General features: G+C 37.2%; 1 protein-coding gene across 29 annotated transcripts in view; it reads left to right on the top strand.

The window, feature by feature from the left end:
* LMNTD1 (lamin tail domain containing 1) overlaps positions 1 to 20,370 on the top strand; it is a 533,991-nt gene that overhangs the window by 447,447 nt on the left and 66,174 nt on the right. For 23 of the 29 annotated variants that reach the window (XM_023256857.2, XM_023256858.2, XM_045061576.1 and 20 more), the window contains one exon: positions 3,608 to 4,219. The exons of 4 other annotated variants lie outside the window; for them this stretch is intronic. The gene's annotated coding sequence lies outside the window, so the exon portion shown is untranslated. Of the gene's footprint in view, positions 1 to 3,607; positions 4,220 to 20,370 lie in introns of those variants that run through there. 2 more of the 29 variants (XM_045061565.1, XM_045061562.1) reach the window with 1 other exon arrangement.

Below are 20,370 nucleotides of genomic sequence, written 5' to 3'. Positions count from 1 at the left end.
CTAGTTTACATCCTTTGCTGCTCTAGTGCATAACTGATCTATTTATATGTTTTCTTGCTCTTTTTTTATGAGTAGGCTTTATGTTTATTCCTTGGTTTAAGAATAAAGCTGGAGCCACCTGATCCCTAACTTGTTAGTATTCTAGACCCTACTGGCAGAAGTGGCCTAATTTTACCACTTCACACAACCTACTGGCCTTTCATAGTGCCCCCTACAACTCACATCTGTGTACCAACCTTTCAGTTTTTCTTAGATTGCTCAGCTGGCCCAATTTATTTCAGCTTGTCTCTCTCTAGATTTTCTCTAATCATCATCATCTTCTATTTTTCTGAATGTCACCTACTCTTTTACAAGTCTACTTTTACTCTCTATTTTTGTAGCATCATTACCCTTGAGCTTCCAACTTCCTAAAAATATGGTGGCCCCAACCTCCCTGTTCTTCTGAGAAGCTTTCTTCTCAGACACTTATTATAGGACATCAGGAATGTAGAGATTTCTTCAAAACACCTCATTTTAGAGCAACTGAAGTCTGTAGAGACAAGTTACCAAAATTCACCTTATGTTTAAACTTTAAACATAATGGATATACATATCCATATGTATATACATATACATATACATATACATATACATATACATATACATATACATATAATGATGGTTTGGTTCTGAACCACAGAACCAAAACTAAATCTAACGTCTTTTAACTGCAGAGAACTGGAGAATCCAGCCTGGATCCCCACTGATATCATTCCTGCCCTCAGAGGTCTACCTTCCCTGGGACCCATTTCCTCCAGTTGATATAACCCTGAGCAGAGTGTAGTTGAAATGCAAAGGAGAGAATCTAAAATCCACCACAGACATTACCAACCAGCACTTCTACAATTCAATTACCTTTCATTTCTGTAGCCAGGAAAGAATTATACCACATATAAGTTGGAAAGTGGACATGTTATTATATATAAAAACAAGGATTTGTTGTTTTGGGGTTTGGTTGGGGGAAAAATTTTTGAATCCTCTTATTGGATATTGGATAATATAATTTTGGGAAAGGTTTTTGGCCTCTGTTGGTTTTCTTCAGTTCTTATTTTGCTTAACCACCATGGTCACAAATTTGTTCATTGATTCCCCTCTGTAGGAGATTCTTTGGTAGGCTTGATTTTTTTTTCCCACCCTGTTTTGAAAAGTTTCAGGTGGCTTACAGTTTTCTCAGAGCCTCCACCCCCATCTGGTGATATCTTTAGGACTGACCATCAGTGTGCCCTCAGAATATTTCTGAAGACTTTATTGGGAGCAAAATTTTACTGTATCTGTCAGTGAATAAATTTTATATGGTAGTCAGCTCTTAGGCCAGAATGTCTATTTATGGAAAATTGTTCAGAGACTAAGTCATCTTTCAGTTCTCATTGATATTCATGACCTTTCCTTGGCGACTTATAATGCCATATGCTCATATAGCATTTCATGGTTTTCACATTATCTTGTTTGAGCCTATGAAGTAGATAGGCTGATATTATCTCGTTTTATGGTTGGAAACACTTTAGCTCAGACAGATTCAGTGACTTGCCTAAAGTCACTTAGATAGTAAGTGACAGAGTTAAGGCTAGAATCCTAGCATTAAGATTGTCTTTGTCTTATTGACCCCCTCCCAACTCATCTGAAAGGAAAAATACCTCTTCTTATTTAGAAGTAGAAATAGGAAAGAGACATTTTTACTCACAGAAAAAAAAAATAGGAGTTGGCTACCATGAGAATCTTAAGACTGCTCCATACAGCAGAAAAGATTCAGGTCTTATTTCCAAAACTGCTAATTTAACAGACTGCTAATTGTTGGTATAAACAGCAAAGCAAAGTTCATTCTCAAGGATCTTTGACTGCTAATCACATTTTTGTGCTACAACTGATTAAAACCATGCAGTTGTACTTGGAGTCACAGCTCTCAAATGCTCTTTGCTCAGTACTTTGCAAGGAATGTGTGGGAGTTCTGCTGTGTGACTAATGGGCAGTGTAGGTGGGTGATGCCACAGAAGTTACAGAAACAGAAATTTCCATGAGTTAGAGTTAGAGAACTCTGGAATGACCAGGTAATTTCCCTGTGTCTGCCACCTGCCATATGAACTCTCAGACTTGCCAGGAGACACTGAGGAATCTAGGGTAGAAAATAGAGAGGGGATAAAGGGTAGGGACAGAAGCAGGATTTGTTACCTATCACCAGCACTGTCTTCAAGAGTATCCAATTGCTTAGGACCTGACAAGAAAGCACCAAACTTTGTAAACACAGGACATTAAATTCATAAGTGGTAACAGTGCCTATACCTAGGAGGCACTCCTAGTAAAGTACTGGTGATGGAGTCCTTCTGTGAACTAACCTATGTTCACATATCTCTTAGTGTTCTGAATGGCCCAAAGTGGACATGAGATGAACTTCTAGCCCTCCAAAGAAACTTCTTTGGGACCCTGACAAGAACCATCCATAACAGTTTCTCCTCCTGGGGTCACTTTTTGTGAGCATTGAGTCCGTATTTAACAGCCCGGGAAGAGGGACTAATATTTAACACTCCTTAATGTGAAACCTTGCTAAAGAAGTCTTAAAAATCTAACGGTTACATTTTCTGGTGTCAAATGTTTTTATTTTTTAATCTATACTTAGTTGTATATTCCTGCCATTTACTCATTAATATTTTTCTCCTATCACCTCTCAAAGTGTTATGTTTCCAAAATTCTTCAGTTGAAATGTCATGAATATTTGTTTCCCACAACCTCCTTCCTTCAAAGTCTGCTTGACACCCTGTTCTCTATCTTCCCAGGCTAATCTTACTGTGTCACAGTTAGGTTGTAAGGAGGGAGTAAAAAGACCTGCAATCTATATTCACACTGGGTCAGAGGTATTCCAGAGTTTAAAGAAAACTAGATGCTTATGCAAACATCTCCAGTTCCACTTTCATAAAGGAGACATAGAACATAAACATCTCAGAGTGTGAGGTCTCCTTCCAACTCCTAGAGAAGACTCAAGCAGTTGCATACACAGAGAAAGGAAACTTTCCCTTTTTTATTACATTTTTATGTTTTATCTCATATATTTTAAATCCAGGAAACATCTTAGATATTTAATGGCAAAGATAGTTAGATAATATTCAGGTACCATCAAGAAGGAAATGAAGGGCACAAACATTTAGAAATGGCTCATCAAACTGGTTGCCTCAGAACAATTTTGATCTTCATATTCAAGGCCAGAAGTAAACAATATCCATGACCAGCTAATGAAATAGGTATGCTGCTTAAGAATCAAAGAGCCCCCTACATCATAAATCATCATTAAAACTGTAACCTAAATAAGCACACGTTACAGAGTTGAGTTAGAAAAGAGAAAAAAATGAATCCTTTCACCTTGGTGAAAGTTGAGGTATCACAAAATAATTTCCTCCCTCCTATTATTGTCCTTCATCCCTGAGTAAGTTCAAGATCCGCTATTTCCAGGGCTTAATTTAAGATTAAGCTGAAAGAAAGACTTTAAATATCTCTCCTTTATATTCTATAACAATTTCAGCATATTTAACATCTGTGTTATATTTCACCACGCACTGCCATTTATTTTATTTTTCATCAGGACAATAATATTCAAATCTAGAGAATACAAAGATACCCAACATGTCACAGCCAGCCTTTCACAAGGGAGAAGAAGCCAGCAGCAAGCAAGAAAATGGTTTATTTTAGAAAAGATAATTCCTCAGGACTTTACGGTAACCATTTCTTAAAGAAGGAGATAAAGTTTGTGATCAAGTTAAACCATTTGTCTTCTAGGCTGTAAAGAAAAACATTGGTCAAAAGCAAAAGCATCCCAGTTTTCACTTTATGCATATAATGTTCCCCAATAACGAATTTCAGTCTTTTATAACCTGCCCAGCTCTTAGGTCTACCATTTCTGCCATTTCTGCAGGTGTATTTTCTAAAAGCATGTTTCAGAAATTCTGAATCTGTGGTCTGATTCTTTACACTTGGAATCTGTTCTGTATCATTAAAGCACAGATTAATTTAGCTTCCTAATGACTGGAAGTAATAGGTGATGTTTCTATGGAGTAACTAGTTGGGTGTTTTTAAACCCGCCTGCACTTACCCCAAATTCATCAAAGATAGTGTCTTTTAGGTGCAGTACTAAGTCCCAAATCTCATGTATATGAAATATCAAGAATGTTTCAATTAAATAATCTGATGGAGCTACTTTTTTTATTCGACCATTCTTACTCCTTAGTCTCTGATAATCTTATTCTATACCTGCCACAAGTATAGAATTTGAAAAATAATGAAATGTACTCATTTTTAATGTTGACCCTCTTTGTAGTCAGAAGGTATGATTGCTTCAGTTTCTGAGAACAAATCCCATCTATATCATGTAACCCTACATAATTTAATTTAACTTACATTGATTTATGTGTATTTATATAACTTGTGAAGAAAAATGGGGCATACACAGTCCTGGAATGTGAGGAGTGAGAGAAGTATGGATTTTTCCCAGTATCTGTTTAAAAAAATAAAGAAAAGTAGGGGCACCTGGGTAGCTCAGTCAGTTAAGCATCCAACTTCGGCTCAGATCATGATCTCACTGCTCGTGGTTCGAGCCCCGCATCAGGCTCTGTGCTGACAACTCAGAGCCTAGAGCCTGGTTTGGATTTTGTGTCTCCCTGTCTCTCTGCCCGTCTCCAGCTCACACTCTGTCTCTGTCTATCAGAAATAATAAACATTAAGAAAGAAAGAAAAGTAAAATAACCCCAAAATCCATCCAGTGGTGACTACTGAACTGTTTCATTACATTCAAACACCAAGACTAAAAATATCTTATTTTTAAAAAGTCATATACCAAAGCACTCAAACATTAACCAATATTCATAGCAGCATTATTCACAATAGCCAAAAGGTGGAAACAACGTAAGTGTCCATCAACAGATGAATGGATATTTTAAATGTGATATATGCATATAACAGAATATTATCCACCCATTAAAAAATGAAATTCTAATATATACTACAACATGAGTAAACCTCAAAAATGTTTATGCTAAGTGAAATAAGCCAGACACAAAAGGGTGAATATTCTATGATTCCATTTATCTGAGGTACCTAGAAGAGGCAAACTTACAGAAGTGGAAAGTATAATAGAATTTACAAGAGACTAGAGGAAAAGAGTTAATGCGAAGTTATATTTAATGGGTATAGAATCTATATTTGGGATGATGAAAGCATTCTGGAAATAGTGATGATGGTTGCACAATATTGTGAGTGTATCCAATGCCACTGAATTATACATTTAAAAATAGTCAAAATGATAAAAAAAAAACCTTTAATAAAACTGATTAGTTTTTCCAAGGTGAAAAGTAAAAGTCATATGCAAGTCTAAAGCATCTGAGAAGATATACATTGCTTAACAAAAAAAAATTGTCAGATATTTTTGGGTTTAATATAAAAAGGATTCACATTAACCCCTGCATAGTGATGCAGCATAAATATTTTCTAGTCACCAGGCCACACTGATCACATTATTTCCTCATTCTTTGGACATTTAGGAATAGACTTGCCGTTTTCAGAAAACTGCCAATAATACTTTATGCTACTTTGAACTATTAAGTAGTATCTTTGAATCGTGTGTTGGCTAAATTGTGTAGGCTGTTCTGTCTTTTTCATGGTTACTATAGAAATTGTGTAGTCCTGGTGTTATGAGAAGACCACAGGGCATCAGAGTACACAATAAAAGTTAACTTATTTCATGGTTTAGAATTTCTTCCAGCTGTCCCCTTTTGTGATTATCATGTTAACATTGAGAGTATAAACATACAACCAAAAGGGTTCTGGTAACTATCGCCAATAAGCGATCTCACCCACAACAGATTCCCAACCTCCTTCCCTCAAAGATTTGGATAGAAACACATGAAAGAAGTGGCATGTAAGCTTCAGGTGTTTCCAATTATTTCCCTCATATGAGCAAAGGTTTCCTAATGCAAAACACGTTTCAGCTCAGATAGTTTTCCTTATATTTAAAGATTATGTAGTTTCAGAAGAATTTCATCTACATATTCCTAATTCATCGACACTTCATCAATAACATAATATCTCCTCCGATCATTTCCTCTCTGGGTGGTTGAAAATATGGCACACTTAAGGACTGTTTACTTTTGCGAAGCGCACTTTTAGAAAGTGTATAACCTTTTGCCCCTGCAAAAAAGAGAAATAAATGCTCAGTGCTGGGATTTGTAGTAGATTCCTTGCCAGTTAAGTCACCACAGAGTGTTCTAGTACAATGCCTCAACTATCTTCCTGTGCAGGAACTGTCAGTTTCTGTCCAGAATGGTATACGTGGGGGAAGATAGACCCACCTTTGCTGGTGTAAATCATTTACTGCCTAAATGTTAACACTCAGGCAAGCCTATTTAAGGATTACAAAGAGAGAATGTGGATTTGGAGCATTTTGTTTTCCTAAGCTTCTGTGAGTGAAAGTTACAACATTGATCATTTAGGCTTCAGCAGCCTTACATAGCAGTGAGCTTTATCTCACAGTTTCAGAAATTTCCACTTCATTGTTGCCTTCTGAAGGTTAGCAGCACCACTCTGTAATTACTTACAAACAGAGGACTGTAGGACTTGTGAGGATTATTTCATAAGGCATTTGAATAATGACACTGCTAAACAACATTCACTGTTTAGGGAAACAAATTCATCTACAGGTGAATGAGCCAGATGAATTACAATGAAAAAGAAATCCTAAACCCTACTTACTGCTGAATATTTTCCAAAATAGGTGAACATTTCAAGCACTACCCCAGCACATTCTGTCTGCCCCTTCCCCTCTCTCTCTCTCTCTCTCACTCTCTCTCTCTCTCTCACACGCGCACACACACACACACACACACACACACACACACACACATACACTTCATGATTTTGGCAAGAAATAATGAAAAAAAATGTGAAAATGTAAACACTGCTCTGATGATGAAGTGTTTTTGGTTAATTGCCAATGAGTTTTGACGAGGAAGCCAAATTTTCAGATCAGTATCAGGGCTAGAGTTCTTTTAGGAGGTAAACTCCTGCTACTCTTAGCACTTGATCCCAAGTCCAAGTAGAGGAGGCATTAGATTCTAACAATCTGAGCAAGTTTTAAATGTATAGCAATAATACAGCTTTGCACTTAGAGAATGTAAGTGGTTACCACTCATTTATGTTTATATACATATGGACTTGAAATACATCTATATAGACATATTCATAACATACTCATTTTCTTTGGAATACATTACAAGACAAACTAGATACAATTATAAATTTTGTTTTATTTTTAAAGTTTTACCTTCCTAATATTTTACTTTTCTTAGACTAAAGACAGTTTCAGTAGGTTGAATGCCATGAAATTACCAGCCTGTTGTTTTTATTTTACCACAGTGTGAGAAAATGTAAAACTTGTGAAATTGTTCGAAAGCAGTATTGTCTGATCTACCCATGTTCTGTATGTGTCCGTATTGTGGTCCTGAGAAAAGAGAAAGTTTTCTCTAAATAAGAGGTTAGTGTGATGGCCAGGCAGCCAGATTTTTGCCTTAATATCAACAGATTGCAAGGATGAGTGATAAATACTCTTCCCTACCTTCTACTTGTTTTGCACATTAGATTTTACAGTAGTCAACTAATAATTAGAGTTAGGTCAAGAAGGAGGAACATAATAACTGTGAGTGGAAATATCATAGGAAATATTTTTCAAGGTCATTTCTCATAATTCCTGCTCTGCTGAAAACAGGGCAACTATAAAGAGCTTGGGGATGGGTGTGGGTAGGAGAACATCCCCTCCCAAGATAGCTCATCCAAGTGGCAGGCAAATTGTTGCTGACCCACGGCCTCTCCATGAGGCAGCTTGGGCTCCCTCATACAAGGTGTCTAGGTTCCAAGAGTAAGTGCCCCAAGAAATAGGAAGTGGAAGCTACCAATTTCTTAAGACCTGGCTGCAGAAAATGACACAGCATCACTCTGCCATGTACTAATATCAAGGAGCTATGGAGCCTATATTCCAGGGGAGAGGACATAGATACCACTTCTCTGTCGGAGGCCTAAGACTATTGTGGCCTTGTTTTAAAACCAACACTACTTGTAAATCACCAAGAAAATACATACTTCTTTTCAATTTGATCTTGCCTTTTTTATCTCAGTTGGGAATGTGTGCCCCAATCTTGGAAAATAAAATATATCTCCTAGTTAATTTGGTGGACCAGTTGAATCCTGCTATTTCAAAGAATCACAACAAAGCAGCAAGAAACTTTATTTGGGTATATTGTGAGCAAGGGACACCTGTTTAAAATATTGCCTTGAAACAGTAATAGGCTGTAGAAATTGTAAATTAACTCTTAATTTCTTGCACCACCTATCTTGGACCCCTCAACATCTTTCTCTCTTTAAATCACTAAAATATATGTGGATTAGCTAGAGATAAATTTTGAAGGGCCTGTAGTTGTATTTTAGTTAGTTTGTATTTTGTAGGCTCATTTTTCCCTGTCATGCATTCTTAATCACCAAATTTTTTTAATGTTTATTTATTATTGAGACACAGAAAGAGACAGAGCATGAGCAGGGGAGGGGCTGAGAGAGAGGGAGACACAAAATCTGAATCAGGTTCCAGGCTCTGAGCTGTCAGCACAGTGCCCAACGCGGGGCTCAAACTCACGAACCGTAAGATCATGACCTAAGCTGAAGTTGGACGCTTAACCGACTGAGCCACCCAGGTGCCCCAGTCATCAAATATTTTTTGAGCAACTAGTATTATATGCTAAGCACTGGAATTTAAAAGATACATGATTCATGGTTTTATGGGACTCATAGGCCAGTGGAAAACATACTTGTAACAAAAAACAAAAAAATCAAAGACATACTACAGTAAAGCTAAACACAACATCTCATGGGTTCTTAGAGAATGAAGAATACCAGATAGGTGCCATGGAGCTGATTTTAAGAGAAAAGTAAAGATACTTCAGGCAAACGGAGAAAAGGAAAGTTAATCGGCACATGCAGCAAATAAATGGAAGGCGCTGGGTGTTTTGAGAAATGGCCGTTTATATTGGTGCTCATAGAATAAGGAATGAAAGGAAAAACAAGGAAATAAGGCTTGTAAGGTAGATTGAGCCAATCCTGAGCTTTGTGTTCTGGGGCCAAGTGTTTGAACTTGCTCCCATACATTACAGAAGGGACATAGTAATTCCAGATTTGCCTTCGGAGTCTGTCAGTACATTGGAAAGTGAGAGATGGAGAAAGAATTTGTTCCACTGTAATATGATGACTATTTTTCTAAGAAACCTTAACTTTTCCAAACTCACTTTTTATAAAACTTGCTTTAAAACAAAAAAATAAAAACAAAATTTTTTTCCAGTGAGAAATAAAAACACGGAGTATAGCATTTCTGGCTACACGTACATAGTTATAAAACTTGAAAGTCATTGAGCAAATGCAGTGTTTGATTACATCTAGCTTTGGCTTCAGAGTAAAGGTCTATCTTGCTGTCAGCATACGCTTCTGAAAATTCTCTCTACCTCCGTCATCTACTGTTAGAACACAACATACAAATAAAAACTCAAAGAAGGCAGCCATGGTTTGTGTGATGGGTTCCCCACCTCCGAGGAATTTAATGTTAAACCAATATCAATCTGTACAATTAACTCATGTTACCAAGTTAATAATGGCATATTGTCGAATCTCCTTTGTGAAAATATGCTACTGGGAAATTGCCAGGAAGTGGCAAGGAGTGGTCTCAGGAACTGAGTAAGGTATTCTGTTAAGGGGGTGTGAACCTAAATTAAAAAGTTGGCTTGAATTATTCTAACCCTATGTTATAGAATTTTCAGGTAAAAACTTCATGGGGAATGGGAAGATAATTCTAACTTTAAAAAGACTTTTGAAAAATGTGCTAATAAGAATGACCTATACTTTTTTAAGCCTATACTTTTTTCACTTTTTCCAAAGTGAAAATTAGCTCACATATTGTGGTTCAAGATCCCACATTGGTGCTTACTCCCCTATAGTTTGAAATCTGAAGTGAAGTCCAAGGTGTGTTAAGTCTTCTGGTTGATTTCTGGTCAAATTATGCTTCTCTCTTCTGTATTTATTTGCATATCACTATCCTAATTAGCATTTCATTTTTATGTAAATTATCAACTCTCTAAATGTTCCCAAGGACTCCTCCTGCCCTCATTTTGGGAAACCCTCATCTTTCCCAGTAACTCTGGGGGATTATTGATTGTATAGAGGGGTGGTGTTCCCCCTGGTCACAAATTACCTCCTGCTGAATTCTCCAAGGGCTATTCTTGTCTTACCTTCTGCATTTGCTATCCTTTCCCTCAAGCTAAACATTACTGGATACTACCAGAATGAGGCTGAATACTACCAGAATCCTCCACACCCCAAAGTACTTCCTACGTAAGGCTGTGTGTGTCCAGCACACATTGCATTGGGGCAATAGAGAGGATTTATGTGACTTAGTCTACAGCACAGCAATTAACTTAGAACTGAATGTTTAACATATCTGTTCTGAAGTTTTTGCAACATTCCCAGACAAAATTCTGCACCCAGGGGCGCCTAGCTGGCTCAGTTGGTAGAGCATCAGACCCTTGATCTTGGGGTCATGAGTTTCAGCCCCATGTTGGGTGTAGAGACTAATTTACAAAAAGATTCTGGTGGTGCCTGGGTGGCTCGGTCAGTTAAGTGTCTGACTCTTGATTTCTGCTTAGGTCATGATCTCAGGGTCATGGGATTGAGCCCATGTCAGGCTCTGCACTGGGCATGGAGCCTGCTTAGGACTTTCTCTCTCCCACATTCTCTGCCCCTCCCCTCCTCACACAGGTGCACTCTTTCTTTCTTGAAATAAATAAACATTAAAAAAAGATTCTGCACTCAGTTATAGTGTGTGTGTGTGTGTGTGTGTGTGTGTGTGTGTGTGTGTTTGCCCACACCAAGCAATTCTCCAACCTTAGCTACAATTTAACTCAATTCTACCACTACCTGGAGAAAGCATCAAATCCTACAGGTTAAGGGCTCAGTCCTACCTGACTGCCCACCACCCCACCACCACTTTAGATGCCCCTCACAAGTCCAGGTTGTCAACTATGCTTCTGACCAGAGGTTCTGGTGCTTCTGACCACCTCTATAGATCAGAGGTTCCGACGGACCCCTCCTTGAATTAGATGAATTCACCAAAGCAGCTCGCAGAACTCAGGAAAACATTTTACTTACTAGATTACCAGCTTTTTATAAAAGGATGTAACTCAGAAACAGCCATATGGAAGAGATGCATAGGGCAAGGTATGGGGAAGAGGCTCAGAGTTTCCATGCCCTCTCCCAGAGCATACTACTCTCCCCAAATCTTCACATATTCACCAAACAGGAAGCTCTCCAAATCCCATATTTTTGTGTCTTTTTGGAGGCTTCATTACAGAGACATGATTGACGAAATCAATGGCCACTGGTGATTGATTCAGCCCCCCTTCTCCTCCCCAGAGGTTGGGGCGGGAGGTGGGGGGTGGTAATATGGAACTAAACTCTAATCACTAGGTTGGCTCCCCTGGCAACCAGCCCACATCTTTAAATGTTTTCCAAAAGTCTCTTATTAACATAACAAAAGCTCTCTCATCACGGGAAATTACAAGGGTTGGGGGAGCTCTGTGCCAGGTACAAAGACCAAATATATATTTCTTACTATAAATCACAGTATCACACCATCTCTGGGAACTTCTCAAAGACATTTCTCCCATAAAAGTATGTTGCTTCATCAACATTCCTTCTTAGCTCCATTTCCTTAGCTTCCTAGTCCAGTTCTAACTCCAACCATCCCCCCACCTCCATGGTTGACTTTCCTATTACTTCTCTTATGGAAAATTACTCTTTCTAGCTTTTTTCTTATTGTTGCTAAATAAGTCAATCTTTTCCAAAAGGAACCCTGATTGCAAATTTAAGTAATTAAGTAATGTCTTCTGCACTCTCCAGTATATCCATTGGCCCATTCTCTAATCAGCCTTTGATTTTATCATTATAGAATGCTGAAATATTATTTGGACTTGTTTGCTAGTAGTTTCATTTAATAATTGTTTTTATAGAAAGAAGAGGAAAAAACAGTTATTGAGCACCTACTTTGTACAAGCCACTGAACTAGACAGCTCTCATTTTATCCTCAGGCAACATTGGCCCCCAACACCAGCAGTCAACTAGAGCTCAACTGCAGCTGTTTTATTTACATCTGCCCAATTGCTCTATGGCTCACCTCTGTCAACTGTCTACATCTATTTCACTTTTACAAAGGCAAAGAACTTTGCCTTCTGGTACTCTGGCATGGTGCTAGTCAAAGATTAGTCTCTAGAACAGTTGCACAGAATCACCTGGGAGCTTGTTGAAACCCATCACCTTAGAATCAACCCTAGACTTACTGAGTTAGAATCCACATTTTAATTCTACTCCTCAGTGGTTAATATGCACATCAGTGTTAGAGAAGCACTAATTAGAGTTTTAAGTATATTACTAGGATCACAGAAGCTTTGCACATACTTCCTGATTAAGTTGTGCATTCAACTAGAACTACTAACTCAACCTAGAAGATGTTGTTGACCCTACGCCCCCAGAAAGCAAACAAAATAGTTTAATCGTGCAAAAGAGAAAGGAAAGGCTTTAGTTCTGAACTTAAGCTATTCATAAAAAATTTAAGAAGTGATTTTCATTTTTCAAGTTCCCTTCCATACCATCAAATAAGGTTTCCTTTTGTCCACACCTTAACTGTAAATCCTTCATTTTTAACTTTTATAAATTTATCCATTCCATCTAGATAATAGATTTGTTAACTTTTGTTCACTGACAACTAAGGGACATATGCCTCAATAAGTTTTGTAATTGCCATGTGTTTCAGAAATGATATCCTTAAAGAGGAGGTACTATGGTTTAAATTTCACTTATGTTAGAAAAATTTTACGAATATAAGTAAATCCTCTTTGAAATTGCCAAATGGAGTTTGGCTAGTTCTTTTGCAGCTAGCAACAAACACTATAGATTTCTGTCATTATCTATAGTGTTTCTTTGCTAAGTGTAGGTTTGTTTGTTTATGTCTTGCTATTTTTTTTTGAAAGGGGGTCTTAGGAGATGGAAATATGGGATAATGTTACAAAAAAGTAAATTGTACATTATAGGCTTATTCAAAACTTTTAAATGTTCAACAAGTAGGGAGAGCTGATTTGGAGCAGGGAGCTGGAATCTCAAAAGATATTTGCTGAACTGTTTGTTTTCTTGTTGTTGTCTAACCTCAAATAGTTACCAAAAAATAAATTTTCTGGTTTCCTTTAGATTTTATCAGTAACATTTTCACAATATATCTTTGGTATAAAAATAAATCTGGGGTGCCTGGGTGGCTTAGTCGGTTAAGCGTCCAACTTCAGCCCAGGTCATGATCTCGCGGTCTGTGAGTTCGAGCCCTGCGTCGGGCTCTGTGCTGACAGCTCAGAGCCTGGAGCCTGCTTCTGATTCTGTGTCTCCCTCTCTTTCTGCCCCTCCCCTACTCATGCTCTGTCTCTCTCTGTCTCAGAAATAAACATTAAAAAAAAATTTTAATAAATAAAATAAATCTACTATATTATTTCAAATTACACTAATAAACTGGTAGCCATATCATAAAGATACTGAAAGCTATATAAATATGCTTGAAATCAGTACCTACAATCTTTATATACCGTTTTTTCTTCTTTTTGTTTTTCAATAATATTATTGGATTTTCTTATGTAATTTTATCATAAACATAGTACATATTGCTTCATAGTCTTTATAACTGCTTAAAATGCCTTGAGTTGAATCTCATTTATTTATCTATCTATTCACCTACAGGACATTCAAATCATTTCCTAAATATTTCCTATTGTAAACAATGCTTCAAGAGACATATTTGTGCATATTTATTACTTCTACGTGTCAGATTATTTACTTGGTGTCCAAAAATGCTAATGAACATATTATTTTTAAAATAAAAATAATTTAGGTGCACCTGGGTGGCTCAGTCAGTTGGGATTCTCTCTCTCCCTCTCTCTCTGCCCCTCCCCCCTCCCAGTCTCTCAAAAATAAATAAATAAATTTTAAAAATAAATAAAAATAATTTAGGGAGAAGAATTTAACTTTAATTGAAAACTCTAATTGAATAAAGTGTGAATATTTACTAAATCTAACTCCCTCATTCTCAACTCCAAAAATTAAAAAAAAAAAAAAAAAAAAAAAAAAAGGAATTCCAGAAGAAAAACTCAAAAGTAACTATCTGGGTAACTTAAATACACTTGCTTTTTCTGTCAACTACCTGGAAAATTTGAGGTTAATCCCCTTTCTGAATGAACTTTCTTTGCATAAATAGACACAGTCTTAAGGTTAGTCAGTATACTTAAAGCTGTTGGTCCTCCAAGTCCTATTTAGTTCTCCAGATTATTTATTTCAACAAAGAAATATTTTAACCAAGGGGTTAAAGGGTTAGAATTCTAATTCATAAATTTTGTGGGGTTACTACCTAAGAAACTTTCGCTTCAGCCATTAAGTATTCATTCTTAAAGGACCACACTGATATTTCTTTTTTTTTTTTTTATAATTTTTTTTTCAACGTTTATTTATTTTTGGGACAGAGAGAGACAGAGCATGAACGGGGGAGGGGCAGAGAGAGAGGGAGACACAGAATCGGAAACAGGCTCCAGGCTCCAAGCCATCAGCCCAGAGCCTGACGCGGGGCTCGAACTCACGGACCGCGAGATCGTGACCTGGCTGAAGTCGGACGCTTAACCGACTGCGCCACCCAGGCACCCCCACTGATATTTCTTATACCCATTTTATTCTCTGCTACTTGACTTAGATGTTTAAGTTCTGTGTCAAAATCAAAGGCTACTAAAAATTTCTTAGATAAATGATGAGCAAACAGTCTAAAGTTAGAGAAATATTAGTGGATCATGTGGCAGTAGTTATAGTGACAAAGATATTGTCACTACTTTGAAAACCTTAAAAACACTTTACCAAGCTAGATGGTTAATATAAGTGAACACACATTCTGAAGTGCACTGTGACATGGCAACATTCTCTTCTGTGAACATAGAATTTCTGGGCCCCAGAATGCCGTTGACAAATGATAATTAATTTAATTGTGAACAGCTGTTTCCTGAGCCTGGGCCTTTTTAAGTGAGGGGGCTGAACATAATAAACACACTTACCCAGGAAGACGCAAGGAGGATAGGAGTTCAGGGATATGAGAGGTGAATCTTCTGAAAAAATTCAAAATGTGATAAATTTCACTCCCCGTTTCTTCATTTTAAAAGGAACGACACTTGTCTTTATCTCTTGCATTTGATTACTGACGCTCACTGGGAACATTAGCAAAGAATCTATCCAGAATTTAACTGGTTTTTTTTAATAAGGAAAAGAGACACCCCCAAATCATTCTCAAAAAGTATGATGAATTAAGTTATTGCATAAATATTAATAGTGTCTTATTGTGGCAGTTTAGATTGGTGTTAAGTCCTGTGCTTTATTTTTTTTTTCCTATGAAAGTAAATTGTCTTAGAACATCAAGATTAATGATCTCTGACAACTGTAAAAAATATAATTACTGGGAAATGTAAAATTAAAGACAATGGAAGCTGTTGAAGCTAATGTGGTTCTGGGATCAATATGAAGTTAACAGTTATTAGGTCTCAACATATCTTCTGTTGATTCTAATCAAATTTAGCCAGTTAATCACTTTACCTCGTAACAGTCAAACGTGTGCTGCTGACAACAGCCATTTTATAGCCTGAAGTTTAGAGTATGCAGAATTCTTTATTTATTGCTTTTTTTCGTTTCCATTTTGTTTTCATACATATTCTGAACTGTTTTGCAAATTATTTCACTTTTATCTAATCATCCACAATCAGCTATTTTCCATTACCACAAAGGAAAACACTGCTGAAGAGATTTGAGTTAGAAAAGTAAGGTAGTGCTTAACTTAGCCTTTAAGTGAAAATTCAGAGGAATTTATTTTCAGTATTCTTTACATCTTGCCATACTCACACACACACACACACACACACACACACACACACATATATATATATAAAACCTTTGAACAACACAGGTGTGAACTGCGCAGGCTCACTTATCGCGGAAATATAGACCCGTACTGTAAATGTATTTTCTCTTCCTTATGATTTTCTTAATAACACTCTTTTCTCCAACTTACTTTAAGAATATAGTATATAATACATATAACATAAAATGTGTGTTAATCAACTGTTATCATTAAGGCTTCCAGTCAACAGTAGGCTATTATTAAAGTTTTGGGGGAGGCAAAATATATGCAGATTTTCAACTGCATGGGGAGTCAGGGCTCTTGTAGGGTCAGTGTGTGTGTGTGTGTATGTATGTGTATCAGAAGAAAAGGCAATGCACTAATATATGTTGGTGACTTAAGTATGTATCCGCTGACCTAACTTACTGAGTAAATTAAGTGGTTACTTTAGTTTTGATTTAAAAGAAGTCTTGAGAAATCTGTTCAAGAATTTCTTCCTCCCCTCCTCCTCCTCCTCCCTCCTCCTTGCCTTTAACATGGACCAGCTATCAGTTGAATCACTAGCAACCCTATTGAACCATGAGGTGACCATTGGAATGGAAGTTGTGTGCTTAGGATAACAGATAAGGAAAATAAAAGCTTGGATCGCCAATACTATCTTAAAGATATCATAATGTATCCCCAAACTAAGAGAGAAATAAACCATATCAAGCTTAAGTCACTGTTATTTTGTCTTGTTTCATACTGTTATTTTGTAATGTGGAGCTAAACGTGATCCTAACTGATACACAGAGGCAACATGGACATTATGGAATATGCAGAGAGAGCACCACTGAGCTGGCATTCATCCACCACTCCCTCACCAAGACACCAGAGCTAGAACACATTCATGGAGAAACAACAGTTTTAAATGAACTTTTAATATATGATTATAAGATATTATGAATTGGTTTAAAGATTTCCTATCAGGAAAAGATCACCCAGATTATGGTCTATAGTGAAAAACAGAAAACTACATTATAAATTTCTCAACCAAAGGAGCCATAAATACAGTTTTCCTGACAATACTTCTCAATACTCTAATCATGTGTTTGTGGTTTTCTCCCACTATTCACAAAGTAAAAGAGGAGGTTGTGATGTGTACCATTGATAGTGTATGCTCGTAATATTTTATTCTTATACAAATATACTTATTTTAGTTCCAGGAAAATACTTTGTCATACATTCAACATGTTCTTCTTAAATAAAAATAGTTGAATTCCTTTTATAATAATGTGAAAGATAAAGATTATCATAAAAACACACAAATTCATAGCAGCATTATTTGTAATAGCAAAGAGTTGAAAAGAACCTTAAATAGTCTGGCAATAGAATAGAGAATCTGTGGTATGTCCATAGGATGGAACACTATATAGTAATGAAAATGAACAGCTACACACAAACATGTAGATGAACTCACAAATACTGTAAAAGAAGCCAGATATAACAGAGTACATGCCATATGAGTCCATTTATGTAAAGTTCAAAAGTAGGAAAAATTTATCCCCCATGTTAGTAGTTAGGATGGTGATTTCCTTCAGGGGAACCAGTGATTAGGAGGAGGCAAGGTGAGGCTTCCAGGGAACTGATAATTCTTCATTCTATACTCACTTTATAAAAGTCATAAGTTTACCTTGTAAAAAGTCACCTAACTATAAATTTATAATTTTGTACCTTCACATATATAAGATACACTTAAATAAAAATTTATTTGGATAAAAGCAAACTGAAATAAACACCACCTGATTCATATTTTCCCATCCTTCTTCCTGAATCCAAATAACAAGTTAGAACATTCAACATCTTACCCTGTAGCCAGCACCAGGATTTTAAGTGACTCAATGATCACCTCTTCTCCATCCTTTGTTTTTTCCTGGATAGTCTCATTTTTAATAGGAATCACCTGGTCCCTATGAATTATCTTTGTATCATCTCAAACTTCTCCAGTATCACATTTGGAGGATTATTTGGGGGGTAGGGGATGGTCTCAAATTCTAGATTTCTCTCCATCTGGTTTCTCTTTTATCCATTTCTTCAACTTTTTCCCATTGGCAGACAGGGACTTGATCCTAGTCAGTGACAGCCCAAAACATATAGGCCCAATGAGTGGTGACATACTCTAGCTATGACTGATCAGTGACTCATCCACTCTCCTACTAGGTTATTATATTTGGAGCTTTCACTTTAGATAAGCTCATCTAGAGGGGTTGAAAAAAATCTGCTAGAGCCCTGACTTTTAAAATTATTATTATTACTATTACTACTATTATTATATTTGTTGTTATTATTATTATTATTACTATTATTATTATTATTACAATAAATGTTTTCTGGATCCTTGCCATGCTTTTAATAATTGAAAACAGAGCTCTAAAAGCCTCCATAGCCAGTCCCAGAGGACTCTGTAGTCAGAAGGACATAACCATGGCGCCTGGGTGGCTCAGTCAGTTAAGCATCTGACTTGGGCTCAGGTCATGATCTCGCCGTTCCTGGGTTCGAGCCCTGTTGTCGGGCTCTGTGCTGACAGCTCAGAGCCTGGAATCTGCTTCGGATTCTGTGTCTCCCTCTGTCTCTGTCCCTCCCCTGCTTTTGTTCTCTCTCTCTCTCTCAAAAATAAATAAAACATTTTTTAAAAAAAGGAAGAAGAAGAAGGATATAAGCTAATCCACGGCAGCATCTCTTGGGAGCCTCAAGAGGCCTATTGACACTGCCTTGGTTCTAGGAAGGCCTGACCAACAGTGTCACAACTACACCATCTCTTCTTCAGGGAATGAGGAGGGGACTTTGGCCTCTTACCAGGGTTATTCTTATCCTTATATATCCTTAATTCTTCTGTTGATAAAATAAATGACAAAGCAAAGATGCAGTTGATAATGGTTGCCACTGTGGCATGGAGAGTAGTTTGCCAACCTTTCTTAACTTTGTAATCCTTTATGCAAGTATATTCAGGTAGGAGGGGCTGATCTTATTGAGTTCAGGGCAGGAGAGGAGACTTACCACCTAAGCTGCTACCCAACCTTCAACAGCTTCTAAGTGGGCTCTGCTGGGTCACAGAAACACACTGCCCTGAGTCTTTGTCCTCCTAAAATGGTGTAGTTCACAGGCCACTGGAAGAGCAGCTTCCCAAATCCAGTCCTCCAGTGAAGGCCAGACTGGTTGTATAATAATCACTTGTGGAGTCGGTCAACATTCAGACTGCCAGGCCTGATTAAATTTAGTGGTGGGTCCTGGGAATCTGTATTTAACAAGGCCCCCAGGTAATTCTGATGCACAGACCAGTTTGGGAACCATGGGAATGGCCTGAACAAAAACCTACATCCATGTTTCTGAAAGTAAAGACCAAGGACTATCTGCATCAGAGTCACCTGCATGTCTGGAGAGTGCATATTAGGACACAGAAGGTTACCCTGAGAAATGGCATGTGGGGGCGACTTTAGTTGAATTGAACAAGGGTTCAGGCCTTCACTGTATTGAAAGCCAAATACTATTGGATCTGGCAACATTTGCATGTGGATCAAAGTTCCTATACAGTTTCTCTGACAGTTTCTGAACTTAGGGCAAGGCCAATTCCCTTCTGGGAGACCCACCAATGTCTTTGCTTTATTTGCTCACTCCATTTTTTTCCCTCCTCTTCCCCCATCCAAGAATCCTTGATCTAGGCTTATGGTTAGAAAAATTGGCTGAGACTGATTCATGTTCTTCCAAATCTCTCATTCTTGGATCTCTGTCAAAAAGTAAAGTGCTTTGTATTCTGTGATCTGCTGAGACCTCCCTTTCCCAAGACATGAAGTTGGAAAACTCTAGCTTAAGGTAGAGAAAGGGTCTCAGGGTACCAGCAAAGGCAGAGGGAATATACACTGGTTCCAGTAACTTTCTGTTTCTTGAGCTAGTGTTAGGCACACAGGTATGTTCAGTTTAAAAAGACACATTGATTTGTGCATCAGTACACTTATGATTCATACACTTTTCTGTATGTAAATTATAATTCAATGAAATTTACAATAAAAATTTGCTGATATCTCAAAATATTATTGTGGCCACAGGTAGATTGGTTGATCAGTAGAGGCAAAGATAGAGATACAGGTATATTTTGAATAAAAATTGTTAATGGAAACTGTTTCAGTATTTTAAGTATGTTGTTTTTAATTTAATTTAAATTCTTCAATTTATCATATCCTTAAAATTGTCAAACGCTTTATTTTTTTAATGCTTTTTTTTAAAGAGATAGCAAGAGAGCAGAGGAGGGGCAGAGAGAGAGAAGGGGAGAGAGA

The sequence above is a fragment of the Felis catus genome, chromosome B4, assembly GCF_018350175.1.
Source record: "Felis catus isolate Fca126 chromosome B4, F.catus_Fca126_mat1.0, whole genome shotgun sequence".
NCBI classification, from domain to species: Eukaryota; Metazoa; Chordata; class Mammalia; order Carnivora; family Felidae; genus Felis; species Felis catus.
Note: the sequence above shows the minus strand (reverse complement) of the source record. Positions and strands in the feature narration are given on the sequence as shown.